This window comes from Parambassis ranga, chromosome 12 (genome assembly GCF_900634625.1).
Source record: "Parambassis ranga chromosome 12, fParRan2.1, whole genome shotgun sequence".
Classification (NCBI taxonomy): Eukaryota; Metazoa; Chordata; class Actinopteri; family Ambassidae; genus Parambassis; species Parambassis ranga.
This window is the reverse complement of record NC_041032.1, coordinates 12,007,898-12,022,749: the sequence shown is the minus strand read 5'-3', so window position 1 is coordinate 12,022,749 and position 14,852 is coordinate 12,007,898.

The following is a 14,852-nucleotide window of genomic DNA, read 5'->3' as shown; positions in this document are numbered from 1 at the left end:
CTGCCTCTCTTTGTCTGTGTGTATGGACATCGTGCTCATGATAGACAGTCATGTAAATGCAGAGGCATGAGCCCGAGACGAAGCTTTGATGCCGGTGATTCATTCTTATGTGAATGAAGGAGCCCACCCTGTGTGTGTGTGTGTTTGTTTTTCACATGCGTGTACATAGCTGGATGGATTTCACACTTAAACCCCATTGTGCAAGAACCCACATGTCTGCATTGCATCGCTATTGATCGTATTGTGATGCACCGCGGCATCAAGAGTCCAAATGCATAAGGTCGCAGACGTCCCCCGTGGTTATACTGTTTCATTTCCCTCTTCTTCACTCTTCTTCTTCTTCTTCTGTCCTCTCTCTCTCTCTCTCTCTCTCTCTCTCTCTCTCTCTCTCTCTCTCTCTATTTGCTTCTGTTTCTGCCTTTTGGGAAAATCCATCAATCTAACCGCCGTGCCACAAAAAGACGAGCATCATGTTTGCATGTCTTTTATGATTCTACCTTATTAAATTCAAAACAGTATTAATTTTTAGCAGCACCATTTTTTTTTTTTGGGTACAACTCAGCTCCCAACAGTGTCACAACACAGTTGGCAATTGGTGTTTGGCTGCATGTTTTTTTCCCCTCTCTCCAGTAACAGACACACAAAGACACACAAAATCACAACAGCTACAGAGGAAGGAGCCCAGCCTCATCACCAATAATATTCATGACAGACTTTTCTGCAGTTTAAGATTTTAGACAGTAACAGTAAGTAGCTTTTGTTGCCAAGTGTCACAAAGTTTTCTTAAAAAATTTAGATTTCTACTACATTTAGACTCTGGCATCTGTCACTGCTACTAAGCAACGCTTCTTGCTAAATGTTTTGATGATTGTGTTGCTCAGAGACAGGGGAAGAAGGTATAAACTCACCTCGACATATTATTACCTTATTTCTAATATGTTAGAAAACAGTTTACACAACATGTTATGAGTTGCACCACCCTCTATAGCAATGGTGAGTGTGTTGAGAGGGGCCACACCTTCAGGTTCTTGGTGTGTTCTCATCTCTGCTGTCCTCTCCTGGACAGAGAACACCACAGCGATTATTAGGAAGATGCAGCAGCGATTGCACTTCCTGATGGTCCCTCCACTAATCTGATGCTGACCTTTCACCGATCATCCATTGAGAGACTGATGCCGTATATGGGTATCGCAGCTGCACTGAGGCAGACAGCAGGAGGTTTCAGAGTCACAAGCTAGTTCCCACGCTCTGGCAGGCATTACAGGTGTCTCAGTCAGAACAAGGAGCACTTCTTGCACTTTCAAGGAGCTGCTCCTCCTCTCTCATTGTATATTAACTATGTTGACAACATTTTATTCTATTCTTTGCTATCATTTTGAGAATTTTGAGTTAATCCACATTCATCAATACAAAAGGACCTCTGTTTGTTCATCATACTGTCAAATAGAAAACTTTCCTGGACTGTCTATTGATGATCATCAACACATTTGTGTAACTTTGCCACTGCATCACTCAGTTTAACACTGGAAAGTTCAAAAGAGGTCATTTTTTAAACCCTGCAGCAACGCACAAAGATTTCAGCAAGTTGTTCATTTTCATCTGTCTTTTTAAATTAGAGTTTAAACTACATGATGAAAATAAATAGGACTTGAACAAATACAAAATGCAGTTTGTAAAGTTTAATTACGCTTTCATCAAAACGCTCATATTCATTTTAATATTACATAATAAACTCTAAACAGTTCAAACAACAAATACATTTTTTAATTGGGAGGAAATACCATGACTTGCATAATAATGACATTTTACAGAGAGGTACAGAGACACAAGAAATCTTAATGTGGGTATTTTTCACTGTTACTTATTGAAAACATATTAATTGGAGGTTTTGAAAATGAAACATCTGAGTTTCTATGATATGTTATAATATATAATGATCACATATATTATTAGAATCAGAAATGATACAATGTTCTTCCTCAACTTTGCTTCCTCTCTCTTCTGTCATTATGTTAAACAGCATGGCACGTTATGATCAGTATTCAGGAAGTGGCTAGTTTCCCTATTTTGATTTTCTCGTATTGAAACCTAAATCTGTTGGCCACAAATTATATAGTACAAAAAAATATTCCAAATAATAATGCATAATAAAATGCAGTAATACACAACTGACCTGGTCCAGGATGAGATGTCTGTCTAAGAGTGTTTGAACTCTTAATGCAGAAAAAAAAACTACTGAAACATTTCAGGATTCAAACATCAGATCACTTCTGAAAAAGCTATTCCTGACATACATCCCTGTGGAGAAGGCGTGCATATGATTTAATTGTTGAATTTTAATCCTTGTTCATGTTTCATCTACTGGATTTATAGATGGCATCGCTGCAGGATTTATGCCAACATGACAGTGCAGCACCAGCATATGGACACAGATCTGTCTCTGCTGTGCCCCAGCCTGCTTGTGATGATGACACCCCCTCAGGATGCCCCTTATGGACGTGCTCATCCAGTAACACAACATTTGCTTTCTGTCTTTCTTTTGTCTTGTTTAATCTCTCTACAGACTCTCTCCACAGAGGTATGTCAGTAGTTAAAACTTTTATCCCTGCACCTAACAAGACTGCTAGCATTACCTCACAAGGTGAGGTAAATAACTCGTCCATTCTTAAACATAAATACTGCCACCTTGTGTATGGTTGTATATAATTTGGTGCATGTATGAGCTATACATATGAGCTGAACCTCAGGGGTATATAATCTGTCCTCCATCTTCCTCCAACATAGAGGGAAGAATTCATGCAGACATTGGAGCAATAGTGCATAATTTAAATATTATTAGTTTTGAAAGAATTGCAAATTTGAAGGAAAAAAAAAGTCACCAAACTTATTTAGTCACCATAAAAAAATTCAAAAAAATCACATTGCACTGTAGCTAAACGCCTCAGCAGTGCCCCCTATCTATGGAGTTTGGTATACATATGTGATCAATCCAATCAACCTGAAATGTAGTTTTATCATTTCTTTATGATTATTATATTGCTCTAACTCTTATCCGCTTATGTCTATTAAACCCTTTTACTTCTTTACAATACAGCTTCTATTAATACATTATAATTTTACAGCAGTCTGTTTCTAGCTGCAGTTGCATGGACTGATTGAGCGATCGGCCCATGTTCGCATGTCACATTTAAAAGTCTTTGGCAGCAGGACGCATTCTGTGAATTATTCTCACAAACCAAAGGTTTTGTAAAACTAATCACAGCTTTAACAGGAAGACGTTTTCTCAGGAAGTTGGAGCGACAGTCAGTCCTGAAATGTTTCTGAGAGGATTATTAATCATGAAAGCAGCGGGAGTCATTATAAAATATATGGCAAAGATTCAGATACATTTCTTTCTCTTATGTTTTCTTTTTTCATGACATGCAAGACTACTGTCAACATGTCATGTTTTTCTATCACGGTTAAATGTTATTTATGTGCTTGACATCAAAATAAGTGCTGGTGTAAATGACTGACAGCTGACACTTCCCACTGCTGTGTTTTAACACATATTGACATAATTGACATGTGTAGACAAGCAGAGGATTGTCAGTTTTTTTGCCTCCTATGTGTTTCTCTGATATTCTGATGAGTTTATCAAACGTCTGATGACCGTTTAGCATGCAGGCTGGGCTGACTGGCTGCAGAGGGCTCAGCATGACAGCCTACAAGGAACCTGGGTAGCTGACACTGTGGACTGTGCACTGCTTTGGTAGCTGCGCTATGAGTTGAGTTGACTAATCAAGAACATACGTTACTTTTTGTGATTAATAACTCTGGTTAATGATCTGACTGACAGTTCTAAACTTAGTCCGAGTACAGTTTTTTGTCTGCTGTGAAAATCTGTCAGTTGACTGCTAAGCCTGTCAGAGTGTGTGTGTGTGTGTGTTATTTTTCCTTCTCCTGCTCACCTGAACTGCTCTCTTCGCCATTCCAGGTACAACTGAGACTGATGCAACTGCCTTCTCCTCAGATGTACTTTGCAAAGCATGTCTTCAGGCAAGACATCACAAGCCTCCATCACATGTATATGCTGTTGTGTTTTTCAGGACTGCAGATTTTTCTGGTGCAAACTTCGGGATACTCACTGAAATATTTAATACTTATATTGCACATAAAGATGGCTGCTGTTGTGCATGTTAGTGAACTAAAATGTGTGCATAGCACATGCTGGGGAATAACAAAGTAACTTAATATGCATATTATTTAGGTTCAGTTTAATCAGTGGTACACAGACTAGATATCTTTCACTGTCTGTCACTGATTTCTTAGAAGCATTTGAAAGAGGCTTCAAACTTCAACTTTGGACACATTTATTGTCAAGTATGTACCTAACAAACCAACCACCCAATGGAGACCAGCCAAGATGTTGTGAGGACTTGTGAAGTCTGTGATTTCCAGTTCCCTTCCGGTTTCCGCTGCTGGCCGATTCCCGCCTCCAGGCTCTGGCCACGCCCAGACTTTCCTGTGATCCCCTGGGAACTGGAAACTATTTGAACACCCTGCTGACTACTACTCCCTGCCAGATCGTTTTGTGGATTTACCCTTGTGTTCCAGCATTTCCTCAGATTACTTACCTGTGTGTGCTACCCCCTTTGGACCTCGTTTTGGATTACTAGCGTGCTCCTTCTCGGTACCTTTGCCCTAGCCCTAGCCCTAGTTAGTTCTGGTTGACTGTGTTTTTCTCGCCTTGCCCTTATCTGTACTTCTGCCTCGGGGACTGATTTCCCTGGTTACCGAATTCTCGCCTGGACTTTGTCACTGCTTTGGTCAAGCTTCTGTACTGTTGCCCTGTAGACTGCCTTTGGTGTACCCACTTGTACGGACTCTCCCTCTCTGGTGAACCTGTTTGTGCCTGCTCTGGGGTCAAGTCTCAGTGCTACCTGACAGATGTGGAGTAAACCCTTCACTCCCCTGCAGATTTGCTTCACCAACCCAAACATCATCATCAGTAATCTGTGATAAAATACACTGTAAAAAATAATCTCTCCTAACAGTGTATAATTCTAAATGTTGGTAGCTCAGCTTTGTCAAACATCCTGGTCATTTGGTCGTGCTCTCTCATGACTCCCTGATGTGTGGCTCTTCTTTTATTCACGGAATACTTCAATAGTTTTGCTACTTTTCCAGTTTTCACCCACTCCCTTTCTGGCGCCACTCCCCCCCTTCAAATGTCACAGAACGGCTGCCTGCCGCATGGCGCTGCCTCTTGGGTAGCTCTTGTGTTTTTCATCTAAAACTAATAATAACGAGACAGGCCCTTGGAGGCGCTTTGTAATTTTTCTTCCCTTTTTCCCTTTTTCACAGATCACTACGTTTCTTTTTTATACTGCTACACATAAAATCCCTATTATAGGCCAGTCAGGGAGTACTGCCATCTCTAATTTTCACTTGGATAGTGATTTTATTCCAGTTTTATGTCAGGATATTTGCTACAGAGATTTTTCTGTTCAAGAGCCTGTGAAACTTTGCTTTACGTGACAAGGAAGATGAAATCTTGTCAAAGAAAGGATGATCGTCTTGGTTTCATGTCCCCCTTTTACCCACCCACCCCACATTTTGTACACTTTACACTTAATACTTGGAAACTTTTTACCCTCCTTGTTTTGAAAAATGTGACAATTAATGGCTCAGACTTATCTAAGCTTCAGTAAACAGTGAATGAGTGGTTTAAAAAGCCCTTCAGGTGTCATAAATGACTGCTGATATGTTTGACACTGGGCCAGTTGATTTATTCTGCTCTATACAGAATACACTGTGGCAATAGGTTTTCATTATTACAGACATTGATTTTCAATATGATGGAGAGAGAGAGAGAGAGAGAGAGAGAGAGAGAGAGAGAGAGGGTGGCAGAAATTCTCTAGTCCACTTGATATTATTAACTGCATCACCCCACAATGGTTATTACCTGGACCACTGCAGTCAGCAAAATGTTTTGACAAGTGATGAGATTGAGTGGGTGGAAAGAGCCGCTGATGGACAGACAAGGAAAAGAGCACGGAGCGAAAATGAAACTCATGTTGTTACTTTGTTTTGCAATTTGTCCTGACTTGCAAGGTTTTCCGGATTATTTTAAGGTCTGAGTGAAAATCAATGAACTCATTGTGTATCAGGAGTCCATATATCTAAAAGAGAGTGAAATTGGAAAAGCAATATTCTCACTATGTAGCAAAGTCTCCTGTGTGATGCAGTTAGCAATGACAACAAAACTAATGGTCCTCCGTAGTCAGTCCCAATGGGTTTGGAGTAGGCCAAACACATGAATCAAATGCTAAACTTGGTGCCCAGTTACTTCCTTGGAGTGTGAAGTACATCCTCACTTCATTACTCAAAGCCAGCCTGTTACATTCATTCATTATGTAGCCTATATTACAGGTTGATTATCTGAGGCATTAATAATGTATGGAGCTTGATCCAAGCTAAATATGATAGATTAGGCAGTTTTTCCACATAATTTGCTCTTCATATATATGTATGCATGGAGACTGATCACATATGTTGATCATGCTGATGGCTGCGGTGCCTCTTTCTCTGTGTTAGAGACACATTTGAATGTAGTCCATGCAGGTGTGTGACAGCCAGCAGAAAAAAAATATCAGACAAAACAGAGCACAGAGAGCACGTCTCAGAGCAGCTCGTCTGTCTTCATTGTGTCAGGAGGGAGAAACAGGCCACCGGGCCACAGCGCGAACACAGAGCAGGGGTCAGGTAGACAACAACAGGGGGAGAAATCTAAAGAACAAGGTATATATAGCTCAGACTCTACCTACAGTACACTGTACACAAGACACAGCTGTCTTCCCAGGCATCTCTGACAAATATAAGCTAACTGATGCAATAGAAAACCTTTTAAGGTTTCTCTCTCTTTCTCTCACTCTCTCTCTCTCTCTGTCTCTGCCTCCCATGCAGTTGCACACTAATGGATGTATTTTCCAGCTAAGAGTATCTTACCTAATGTGCTATACAGCATTAATAAACCATTTATGACTAGAAGTCTTCAAAAAGACTGATACGTCTGCTGTGAGTGCTGACAGGTTTGTTTGGTTTCAGCTGAAATAATGAGCCAATCAATGTATAATAGGTGCAAAATAAAAACAAAATATGTCCATTCATGTTTGAAACACCTTTTCGGTTTTCATCCATCAACTAACTACTATGTTATTTTGATATATCTTGTTACTGAAAATAAATCACCCAACTTCGTCTCATTATTGAATATATTATCAATTAGCTTAGCAAATGTCTTCTATTAGAAGATAAATGCTCTGAAATTGGATGTGCTATTCCTCCAGAGATGGAAGCTAGCTGTGTTTGCAAACAGATAATGAAATGTACCGTGGTTTAGAAGGCCAACAGGGCATTCGTCTGTGCAGTTTAGTGTTTTTTTTTTCTCAGTTTTTGAAGATCCATATCTGTGAAATAACCATATTATTGATACTCGTTAGTATCCAGGAAACCTGGAAAGAGAGGAGAGATTAAATCTCATCTGGCAGTCCCCTGTGCAACTTTTACACACAATCGGCTGACTGGCGTATCGCCAAGACATCACAAAGAATGGAGCAGAGCTGGAGAGCGGTGAAAACATTCGGTGGCGGAGAGTATTGTCTTGGAGTCTCGAGGTGAGTGCAGGCGATGAGTGCGAACCTCACATTCCTGGAGGAGGATTTTTCTGCCTGTGACTCCCTCTTTCCCCGGCCATCTGTTGGTTTATTCCCTCTCTCATCTGTATGGATAACAAGACACGCATTAGAATAACTAATACAACACGCCTCATATGGTGAATGTGCACTAACAAGGTAGCGGTGATTGCAGAGAGGATGCTCTGCTGGCGGTAAAGCATCATGAAATCATGCTTATTTTTACAGTTTAAAATATTTAATATTTGGTTGAACTGACTCCAGATTAAATACACAGTTTGGGAAGCTAAAGAACAGATGCAAATTACCCCTCATCACAAACAAAACAAAAAAAAAAGTGCAAAACCTGAAAGTGAGAATTCTGTTAGTAACAAAGATGTGATGCAATCGACAAAGAAACCTAAACAGCTGCAAAAGTAAAGAGGTACATGCAACCTGGCAGACTTTTACTCCGAGGTTTGAGTCCCCCTGACACTGCGGGCTCTTTTGTTTTCACCCAGTGTTAAGTATTGTTGTCACAAGGGTTAAAGATCGCCTTAAAAAACATGAATTCATAAGAAAATACCTTTTACAAAGAATACTTTTCCCATTGAGCAGCAGTGATTTTCAGCTGCCATGGTGATGAGTCTCCAGCCCTCCCTCCATCAGTCTTTATCAGCACAATAATTACATCACTGGGGCCTTCCTCCACCTGCTATGTGGCCAAAGTGCTTCGATTTCACATCACACATATATACATGTTCAGCTCACACATGGGAGAAGGTTATGGCGGTGCTGCTCCAACAGAGGGAGAGATACAGAGATGGAGAGGGGGGGGGGGATTCCTCAGTGGTAGAACAAAGTGAGGGTACCAGGGCTGGGCTGGAAGAAGCCGTCCCTCAGGATGAGCTCTGTGCTAAAAAGGAGAAGTGTTCCTGTCCTGAGGGAAAGGCCGTCCACGTCCAGATGTTGAGTGCACGGTTGATGACTGATGCCTGGAGGAAGCGTAGTGATTGCAAATGTGTTCACACACACACACATACGCACACAGTTAATGTGTTAGTCAGGGATTCTCACTAAATATTTCAAAGGGCCAAGAGAGAAAACAAAGGGAAAATGGATATCAGAATCTGGAGCAGCGGTCCCACAAGGGAAACCGAAGGAGGCCCCCTTCTCCCACTTACAACAGAAATAAAATCGTTTGATCTCCGCCGCTCCTGCTTCTATTGTTATCTGCTGTAAACCTCCCCCCCCGCCCAACTACCGGTACATTCATTGTAGCATTGTGCAACTGTTGAGGCCAATAAATAGGAGCGGATAAATAGGCAGAATAAATGTGTTTACTCATGCAACCTGCAAAATACTTGATATCACCAGAGACGCGCTGCTAATTTGTAGCATTTTAATGCACCTTCCCACTTTAATTAGCACTTTTACCGAACAACCCTGCTTTCCTTCCTCCAGCACCACACCTGAATTCATCAAATCATTTGATATTACTGATAGCATCCACGTCAGGAACCTTGTTTTTCTGAGAAAATCCATTGGTTAGGGTTCTATGAGGGTGCAGTGGTACAGTGCAGGGTGAAGTTTGAATGCTGTGAGCTTGGAGAGATGTCTGTTACACATGATAAAACATAAGCAACAGTTTTTGAGAAGCAGAGCGGAGGCTCTTTTTTTAACCATCAGCTCATGTTGGCTGTGCTTTTCTGACTCAGAAGTGTTATTGGTGTTATGAAAGTAAAGATTTTGTTTTTCCTCCTCGCATTGGCTGCATGTTTGGTTCATGCTGTTTCTGCTACATTTATCACTAAAGAGAGACAACTTCAGCTGTCTTAATGTGTTGCAGGAAAAATAACAGCGTTTAAGGATGTGAGAGATTTTGATGAACTTGTAATGCTCAAGGCTCATTTATATACGGAGGGATGCCACAGAAGTGCTATACTGTAGCAAAGATTGTTGAAAAGTGGTGCTTACTTTGTATTTGGCTGTGTAGCTGTGCCCATGCTGACCACGTGACAATGCAGCAATGAAAGGAGCTGGCTTGGTCTGATAAATTAGCTGTGAGTATGTGTCGAAACTTTTTTTTTGGGAAGAGATGGCAGCAGGATCCGCAAGCTGCCGCAGGCACAGTGATGCTCTGCTGGGACACATTGACATGTGCTAATCATCGTTTCCGACCATGCACATTCTTTTTTTTTTTTTTTTAGGTCAGGCCTTTTAGTACTGTGCACGTGTTTTGTACTGAATTGGCTGCCTTGTTTAAATCACAGGAAACCGGGTTGCTTAATACCACAGATATTGACCGGGGCTTTAGTTTTAAACCACTTCCTAATGAGAAGTGCAGGAGCGTGTTGTCCATCCTTGATACCAATCATCCTTATCTGTTTCTGGTCAAACTACATCCTGCAGCATTCTCTTAAACTTTCCTTATCATCACGTTGCATGAACGAACCCATTCATTAGCATTGATTTCCCTTTGAATTACCACAAATCTCTTGTTCCCTCCTCCCTTCTTCCTCCTTGATCTGTCCTACCACGTTCCTCCTCTGGCGCGAAAAAGGATCCATCCTTGAGGACCCCATACAGCAGGTGTACTTGTTAATTGCTCACGGCAACTGGAGGTTATCACCTGACTGGTAGTAAAGGGCTGAATAATAAGTGGAGCTAAACAAGACCCTGATGGAAATATCCAAGAATATGAAGGTGCTGCTTTCTGACTGAAGAGGATGAAGAGCAGATTAGATGAAGCGTTTGCAGGTTGAGGGGTGACTCATAAATAGGGTAAACAGGAGCAAAAGGCAGCCGGTTGGCTGATTATGGGCTTTCTATGAAAGGTTGCCCTAAGCATGCCTCTGGCTGCCCTTTTCATGGTGATTCCTGGATTTAAATAATGCCACTTTCTGATCGTTGAGTCTCGCACATACACGCCTAATATGCACCCAGCACTAAGTTTGATCTGCATTGGACAGCACATCAATGACTGTATTGATTTTTTTTTTTCAGTGCCATGTTTTTTTTCAATGACCTTGCTTTTGCAGACAGAACTTTCTATGAACTTTAAATGTATCTGTGAATTCTGATCTTTGTGCATCAGTGCATTCTGTGCTAGCACGACACCAACCCTGAACCCACCTGTATTGTTCATCGTTTATAATCCTCCTCAGTATTTCAGTTCATTATTTCGAATGCAATTTCAATGCAACTGCTGTGCAAAATACATGTAAGGATTTGTAGAGAAATAGCACAGTAGAGATGTGTTTATCTCCCTGTCTCCTTTTTTTTTTTTTTAGATGTAACCCCCTTTCTCACACTCCTCTTCCATTAAGTCTCCACTGTTCATCCTCCACATCATTGCCTGCAGGCACTCTAACTTGGAGTCTGAACTTATTATACTTCTCCCTTCTCTGAATTTTTTGGTGCACTCAGCTTGTGAATGGAGCGGGAATGAGCTCATTCTACCTGCGTCAGCACAAGGAATGGTTATGCTGCAGACGGCTTGGTGAGGAAAGTGTAATGAGGAAGCACAGGTTTCTCTGTTCACACGCACACACACTCTGGATAGGTTTCTCCCTCTCAGCCAATCAAGAAGGATGTAATTTAAGCCTCTCGCCGTTCCAGGTTAGCTCCATGAGAACAGATTTATGAAAATGTTTTTTTTTCTCTGTAAGCCTGCTCTGGGTTCTTTGTCCTCCTCTTGCAAACTCAATCAACCAAAATGCCCCATTTCACTCCCTTTGTCTTTGCTCTTATCTTTTCCCTCGTGGCAAGCCTCGAACTTTAATGCTTACCCACGGATTTCGGTATGAGGAGTCTGTTTATGTTGCTAAACAAACATAATCGCTCTCCTTTTTGCAATCTTTCGGAGAGCAGAGCAGAAACGAACATGACAGTTCAGTTTTCTGATCAATAGCTTTGTGTGCTCCAATACTTGAGACATGGAGAAAAAATGGAAAATGGAGCGAAGATCGAGGAAGTGAATAGAAGGAAGATGACAAGATATGGTGTTTGTCTGATCCTTGAGGGGAGAGAGGTTTCATTACCTGAGGGACTTCAGCAGGGGATGTCTTGGCGGTGGTGTATTTTTTTCCTCATTGTTTGTCTGAGTTGCGGTGCTGCTACATACACTTCTGTGTTTTTAGTCACTCTGGGATTTCAGTGGCACCAGCAGGAGTCAGACAGCCCAGGAATCATCTGTGATGGATGGCTTTGTCTGTCCAAGAGGATGGAGAGGTCACCGGGGTTCACAGCAGTGGTGGAGACACTTCCCTGCTCCGGCCTCCATGACTTTTTTAATTAACCTCCATGGGAGGAAGAGTCTAGGTAATCACAGCCTGGAAAGTTCCCGTCATTAGGACTTATCTGACCTCTGTGTGTTCAGTAGTGTGCCCAGATTCTTTCACTGCCTCCCATTCAGTGCAGTAATGGCACTGCCACACACAGGGAGGAGAACAACAGCATTCAGAGTCTACACAATCCTCGTATGTGGTGGCACATTGATTTTTTTCCACCGTCATCCTTTTCTGCATTTAAAAACATTGTTTGTGGGTGTGACATCATCATCACTGTCAAAGTGGCCACCACGAACCACCTTCTTTATCATTGGAAGGACATTAGTACTTTGAGGGTGACAAAACAACTAAATATCACAGACACTGCATGAGCACTGACATTTTAACTGCAATACCTCAAATGGCCACTTGAGGCTGGCCTTTAAATAGCAGGTCAATGGCACACATGTGGTCATATCTATGTCGCCCAGGGTGAGGCTTGTTACCATGACAGCCAGAAATGGGGAGAGATGGAACAATTTGGTGCGTAAAATGTGTTTAGGGATTGTGAAAAAAAAATCTGTTTTATCCCTTTTCTACCTTGACCAAGTAGTTTTGATGTCTAAAATATAAATTATAACCAAAGGTCAAGATGATTGCAGTAATCCGATAATCTGGTTGAAAGTCTGCAGTAACAATATAGACACCACCCACCCCTCCATCTCTCTCTCTGGACCTTTGGCTCCATGGTCAAACACATCCATGTGTCAAACTTTCTGCATAGGCACTCTAACGAACTGCACAGAATGCTTTATAACTCATCCCCTCCACCTTTAAAAAAAAACCTCTCCTCCAAGCACTTCAGAGTTTTCATTTGCTGTAACCTGTATTTCCACACACAGCTCACTCAAGGCTTTGCGTTCTGCTCTCTATTCATCTCTCTAATTCTCCCTGCTAGAGTTCACAGCAAGGCGGCTTCATTGATCCTCACCTAGAGACGATCACAGTTTAATGGCAAATTAGGCGAGGCACCACTTGCCAGATTCCTTTGTACCTTTTCTCTTCTCATCTCTCATTTTCTCCTCTCCACTCTCATTTCAGACCTTGTGGCCTCATTACATACAAACAGACAAGAGCATAGACAGAAATAAAAATTATCTTATTTTTCACATTAGACTTCTGAAGGGACAAACAGGCCTCAGCGCTCCGGGATGTGAACCCCTCTGTGCGATGCCCCAGAAGAAGCAGATCAAACGCCTCTCCTCTTGCCTCCCTTGCTTTCTTTTGGTCTCTCTATTTTGGTTGCCTTCTTTCATGTTGGGGAATAGTGGCTTAAGTGGCTCTATTGGAGCTCTCTGATGGGCTCTCAAAAGAAGCCTGTGTGAGCTGGGGGAAATAAATTGGTTTGTTCTGAGGCTGTGACTCCTGTGGTGCCCCCTAGTGGTTGAGCGGTCGAATCTGTGTGTTCAGAGAGAGGCTAAGAAAGGAGGAAGAAGAGGAGGAGGAGGAGGAGGACACACAAAACAATGCACACCAGGCTCATACAGCTTGCTGTGTTGAAGCATTTACATTTCATTTCTATCGATGAGAGATTCATACATGCTAAATGAACACTGCATTTCACTTATTCACACAGGGAGGAGATGAAGGAAAATTCATGAACCCACACCTCCCCCATGTGGCCATCAGTGACATTACAGGAATCACAGACAGCTCTACAAACAACCTGTTTTTCCTTTTCCTGCAGAGGATTGTTTGTGTGTGTTTGTTTGTGTGTGTCAGAGTTTTCCCCACTGTGTGTGTTGCGTTGGTGTGTGTCTGCCCTCAGCCCATCTGTGCGTTTGTCCTCTAGTCCTGAGAAGTAGCTACTGTTTTCTTTTGGTTCCTTTGCTGTTTAATATATATTCCTCATCATTCACTAGGTTGGAAATAGCACACACCACAGTGATATGTTTCACATCACTGTGGGTTTATTATTAATGTTTACCACCATAATATCACCAGGCCACCAGCAGGTGTTTTATAAGGCAGCAGTCGTGGGACTACTGAATGTTTCCTCAACCCTGTGGTTTGTTGACATTAGCTTTACTTCCTTATTGTGTGACATCAGCTGTGACATCAAATGTTTGTATTTTCAGATATACCTTTGTCTTTCTTTTGAGAAGTATGAAGGTAAATCTGCCACTTGTAAAATAAGGTGTAGTTCTGTTGTTGTTACAAATTTTTATGTGTCCCTGGCAGACAAAAAGTCAATCAATACTACTGCTAACACTACTATAAATAATATAAATATCAGATACAAACAAGTTTGATTGCTGCAGCTGAAGCATTGCTTTGAACGCTGATATGAAGGATTGCTCTGAATTGCTGGAGAATCAGAGCAATTCAGAGCTTTGTATGCCTCTGTGTGTCAGCCTGTCACCATGGTAACAGCAGAGGAGACCTCAAAAACCACTCCAACTTTGAGAGCCTGTCGTGTGGAAACGATTCGGAATTAGAAAATTCCAAATACAAATTTGATAGAGCAGCATCTAATGAGCGTTTTAAGACTAAAATGGAGTTTTAGAATTTGTAGGAGGAGATACATTTGGCAGATGACCCTCGTTGAAGGGCTCTCTCATAGACTCCCATGTTAAAAATGACACCGAAATTGCTTAATATTTGAAAAATTATAATTTTTTGAAAAAAACTTGTAGTTGCCCCGGAATGTCCTCTGTGAGATAGTTGAAATCGGTCAATGTATGCTGAAGAGGTTGCCTAGCAACGGCAATCAAACTAACAATAACAAAAGATTTTTTTTTAAACTTACTAAAGTTGTTTATTTTTATGAAACTACTGTACAGATGTGTTATGTGTATTGTGTTGACACTACAAACCCATGCTGCCTGTTAAAACTCCAAAGCCGATTATGACTAAGGCCCTGGAG